General features: G+C 31.8%; 1 long non-coding RNA gene across 1 annotated transcript in view; it reads left to right on the top strand.

Annotated features, from left to right (window-relative positions):
* LOC111625041 overlaps positions 1-4,483 on the top strand; it is a 42,620-nt gene extending 38,137 nt beyond the window's left edge. Inside the window, exon 3 of the long non-coding RNA XR_002756678.1 lies at positions 4,074-4,483. This is a non-coding gene — a long non-coding RNA (uncharacterized LOC111625041). The remainder of the gene's footprint in view (positions 1-4,073) is intronic.
* The last annotated feature ends 1,437 nt before the right edge of the window (positions 4,484-5,920 follow it).

Here is a 5,920-nt window from a genome sequence, read left to right as displayed (position 1 = left end):
AGGAGGAGAACAGAAACTTGCATAACATACCAACTATGCCCTGTGCTGAAATAAACGTACACGACATCCGCTACACTGTTAACAGAACACACAACTGGAAGACACCTGGTGTAGACAACATTCACAATTTCTGGTACAAAAAGTTTACATCACTGCACCAGGAACTAGCTAAACATCTAACGCATATCATCATCAAGCCACAAGACATGCCAAAATTTCTTACTCAGGGCATCGCCTACATGAACCCTAAAAATACCACCACCACAGATCCCACACAATACAGACCAATTACATGTCTTCCAACACACTACAAATTATTGACATCCTGTATCAGAAACAAAATATACAAACATGTTGAAGAACACGACATTCTTACGGAACAACAAAAAGGTTGCCGTAGAAATCACAGGGGATGCAAAGAACAGTTACTCATAGATTCAGTCATTCTACGGTGAGCACACAAACAACACAGAAACATACACATGGCATATATAGACTACAGAAAAGCATTCGACAGTGTTCCACACAGTTGGCTGCTACATATTCTACATATGTACAAAATACATCCATCACTCATTGCATTCTTCGAAAACACTATGCAGCACTGGAGAACAACACTGCATCTCAGAGTTAGTAACACTTCCATACAAACAAACCAAATATTCATTAGGCAAGGAATTTTTCAAGGAGATTCCTTGAGTCCTCTCTGGTTCTGCCTAGCCCTGAACTCATTATCCAATATGTTAAACAACACGCATTATGGCTACAATATCAGACATGAAAAAACAACACAGTTTACGTTGTCGCATCTCATGTACATGGGCGACATAAAACTTTATGCATCCACACAGAAACAACTTCATCAACTCCTACAAATCACACACTCGTACACTAAGGACATACAAATGGAGTTTGGCTTAGACAAATACAAAAAACTTCACATAGAAAAAGGAATCCTGAAGAAAGAAGATTTTGCACTTGGAAATGGGGACATTATTGAATCCATGAAAGAGGGCGAGTTCTACAAGTATTTAGGATTCCAACAGGGTAAGCTTAGCCTGTTGGAATCCTAAATACTTGTAGAACTTAGTCATTAATGCGTCACCCGGAACTTTCGATAAAATTCTAGTATTGGACGCTAGGTCCTTAACAGCAACCTCCTGACCCGATGGAAAAAAACCCAGAAACAATCCAAGAATTCGAGTGTTGTCCTAACATAACATACACAAATAAAGCAAAGATTAATTAAAGAATACCAAAGTAGGTTAAATGCCATTCTCAAAACACAGCTAAATGCAAAACACACAGTTAAAGCAATAAACACATATGTCATCCCAGTATTCACATACTCTTTTGGAGTTATACATTGGACTCTCGCAGATCTTGAGTAACTCCAAAGGAAAACAAGAACAACACTTACTAAGCATAAACAACATCATCCTAAATCTGTCACAGAAAGATTAATCCTTCCACATAAATATGGCGGACGTGTCTTGATTGACATAGTTAATCTTCACTACAAATAAATACAGTCACTGTGAGAGTTTTTCTACAGGAAACAACAAACATCATAATTACATAAAGCAGTAGCTCTAGCAGACTCAAATAACACACCATTAAACTTACACTCACAACATACAGACATGACACAACATATAAAAGGCATAAACACCATCAAGCAATCGTGAGCTCGAAAGGCACTCCATGGCAGGCATCCTTACGACCTGGCCCAGGATTTTGTTGACAAAACTGCGTCAAACAGCTGGTTAGATCGGGGATGCCTTTTTGGGGAGACGGAAGGATTCATGATTGTCATATAGGACCAGGTCATAAATACTAAAAACTACAGAAAACACAAACTCAAAGATACAACAGTCACAAATGTCACATCATGCCAGATACAACACATCACTTATGATTGCAAGCTCTTGGAACAGACAGATTACTTACACAGACACAATCAAGTAGCAAATATAATACACCAAGAGCTTGCAAAGAAACACAAATTATTAGGCAACCACGAACCATACTACAAGTACATTCCACAGACAGTATTGGAAAATAACACGCACAAAATGTACTACGACAGAGCCATAATTACAGATAAAACAATTTACCACAACAGACCAGACATCACACTCATTGACAAACACAATAAAATCACGTACATTATCCATTGCAAACACTCACAATATACAAAACACATGCACTGAAAAAATTAGCAAGTACACAGAATTCGCCCAGGAAATCAGGCATCTGTGGAGAATGGAAAGGGTGCTTATTGTACTTGTTCTCTCCTGTACAGGTGTGATACCACACACACTACACACAAGCCTGGGAACATTACAATTGAATAGAAATACATACATCACACTACAGAAGGCCACTATATTGAATACATGCCACATTGTTAGGAAATTCCTGAATACAGACACATACACACTTATTTAATTTTAGTTCTTGATTGCTATGCCTTGACTCTGGTCCAGCATAGTACATAGCCACCGGTGTGAACTGAGTATAACTCACTAGACCCAACATAATAATGATACCTAACTATTCTGTAATTGAAATTATCAAGATGGCAAATAATTTCAAAAATTTGAAGTGTTTTTCAGCTAGTTATCATAACTCATTTGATTATTTTTTTAAGCAAACAATTTGTTTGAATAAGTTTCTATTTGTAAATGAAGCTGAAATATAAATAAAACAAAGCATTTGAATAATATTAATCATAAAAATAATCTTTCTAATTGTGTTTTAATCTAACTAGAAAGTTTATAATTTCAAATGAAATTTTTAATGAAATTAATATCAAATGATAGTATTCAAATGAAATTAAGTCAGTAATAATTATTACTTAATAAAAGGTTTTAGTAATAAATTCTTACTGAATACTTCTATAATTTCAACTTTTATTTTGATATAGCAAATGATTTAAACATGTAACAAATTATATAATAATTGTATGCATGAAGGATGGCCAACTAAGACATACTTTGGAGAACTATATTTAAGGAATTAGTGTTGTTAAGAGCTGATAATGAGGCAAACAGAGCATGTCATGATGTCATTATCAGTGTTATTTCTCTAATTATATCTTTGTTAATCAGGTTAAGTTTATTTACTGCATGGACATTGATGCAATGTGATTTATTCACTTTTATTTTTGAAAGGGTATAGTGATGTTATCTAAGCTTTTCATTTAAAATCGTTGAATGTTTAGATATGTTACACTGAGCATTCAATTGTGAATAGAGTTTGAGCCAGAAATTACTCTTAGAGTCACTTCTGGCTCATAAACTATGCTTTGGCCATTATTTGTACAAATCTCCTAAGTTAATCAGTCACTTCAAGTTTAATAATTGTAAGAATATCTGTTTTAATGACTATTATACCAAAAGCTCATCCATTACTAAATTTTAAAAGTTCAAGATCATAAACATCTGTGCCTACTATGTAATAGAATAAGCAGTATGATGTAACAATTGACTACAAACTATTGATTTTTCATAAAGGTGATGCTTAAGCATTGCCTTTATGAAAAATCAATAGTTCGTAGTCAATTCTTGTTATGGATAACGAGAATTATTTCCAAAGTGGGAGTTGTCAAAAAATCAAAGTTGACAGAAAATTCAAGATATTTTAAGTTGATACAAAGAAAATGAAGGAGAAAATAAAAAGTGAGCACTACAAAGTGGACGAAAAATATTTATTAAAAAATTAGACAAATCCAAGAATTTTGCAATCTTCATCATTTGATTTTCCTTCAAGCAATCATCAGGATATGATTCTAAATATTTGAGCAGTGTTTATCAAGTTTTGTAATTAACTTTCAAATAGAAATTTCAGTAATTACATGATTACAAGAAATTATTTATTTAATTTTTTCTGTTTGAATAAAAAAACTTGCCCTTTTTTCCTTATAAGATGCACTGTTGTATTGGATGCATTACATTTTTTATGTCAATTTTTTGGGGGAAAAATATAAAATATCAAATAACATTTATTTTATTTGATATAAATTTTTTTTATTTTTAAACCTTGTTCAGTTCTCTTTGTTTCATTTGCAGGTCAGAGAAATAGAAAAGATTTTCCAAAGAAGACATGAATTACTTAAGAAGCTATTTTGATATCATTTCAATGATTTATAAGTATGTTGTACTTAAATGAATTTAACAATGAAGATAAGTTTTTAATGCAAACAATAGGAATATTCTCTAATTTTCTATAATCATAAAAACATTGGAGTGTAGGAGAAATGAAGAAAGCTGCTGTGCCCCAGGACTTATCAGAAGAATGGGGTCTATGATCAGCAGCTTTTTTCGGACAGGTGGTCATTTATTGTCATCTGGGATTTCCGAGTCCACTCGGCAAACAGTGCTTGCACTGTTGGAAGAAATGCGACAGAGGGAAAATTCACATATTCATTGGTCGGCCATAGAAAGTTTTCTTGTGCATATTCCAAAGGTAGATAAAATACTGATATTTTAAAAAATGTTTACTCATTATGTATATTTTGAATATTTGTTCAGTATAATATTAGTTATAATTTAATGATTAGAAACACTCAAAAGTATTTGATATGAAGTTTTGAAACATCTTTGTATTACAGTATGTTGTTTTCAGATTCTGAATAAATATAAAACTATTATGATTAACATTAATAATAAATTTAATTTCATATTATGATACAGTAGAGCAGCAATTTCTAACCAGGGGTACATGGTTGATGGTTTAGGGGTACACACAAAAGAAAATTAATAATGGCAGATGTAGGCCTACTGTAAGAATACAGTGGAACCCCGGTTAACGAACGTCCTGGTTAACGACCAAATCGGTTAACGANAGAAATAAACTACTTAAAAATATTTGTAAAAAATTATCAAATTTTGAAATTTTTTTGAAATGTTATTTTTAGATCTTTGTATAGATTTTAAGCATTTGAAATAGCTTAAGTCACAAAATGAGTTGGTATATGTTTGGTAGAAGTTACTTTTAGGTCATTTCTATATATAATAGTATCTAAAAGTAACTGTTACCACCACTACTACTACTAGTTAACAATTCTGAAATTATTTTTTATGCATAAATGTATCAAATGCACAGAACATATTAAAATACAAATCTAATATTACAACAGAATTCTTTGTTGCAACAAAATTATCCCTTTGTAAGAAACTTGAACACTTGTTCTTTTCTTTTTCTTATAATTTCCTTGGCATTCTGAAGCACAGAACTTCAAAACCATAAGAATCACTTAAAAGTACCATGAACTGTACCATAATTGTGTTCTAGTAATTAAAACAGTGGAAAAAAACTACAATAAAAAAAATTGCAAAAACTTCCTGAAGATCCACCAAAGCGGAAGAAGCTTGTCTCTAATGCCATGTCATCAGTTGGGAGGCCTTTCTACAGAGGGTGCTGATATTAATAATTTTCTTACTTTCAACAACTATTGTGGAAGCATGTAGTATATGAGAGAGCTGGTTATATGAAGGTTATATTTTCATTTTTGCAATTTTCTGTGGGGTAAATACCACCATGGATTATTTGCATGAAATTACAGTAATATTAACAGTTTAATTTCTTTATCATTTAATTTTCTGAATTGCCATTTAACATCTAATACCTGTCATTGTATTTAATACAATGATGGGCATTAGATATTAAATGCCAATTTTCAAAAAGTAGCAAAGAATAAAAATAACATTAATGTAATAATATATTAACAGAAAAATGCACAAATTAAATTTGTATTGTAAAATACTTTTTTTAATCTACAATAAAAATTTCCCAAGATTTTTTACAAAGTTAAAGTTAGAAATTTGTTGATAATTTATTTACAGGATTAACAATAAAATTTATGCAAAAAAGTAACCTGTAAACTTGTGAAACTATAGTTATAAGAAGTTACAAT

This window comes from Centruroides sculpturatus, unplaced genomic scaffold, assembly GCF_000671375.1.
Source record: "Centruroides sculpturatus isolate CEXI.00-Female unplaced genomic scaffold, Cexi_2.0 scaffold40, whole genome shotgun sequence".
In the NCBI taxonomy this organism is placed as follows: Eukaryota; Metazoa; Arthropoda; class Arachnida; order Scorpiones; family Buthidae; genus Centruroides; species Centruroides sculpturatus.
Note: the sequence above shows the minus strand (reverse complement) of the source record. Positions and strands in the feature narration are given on the sequence as shown.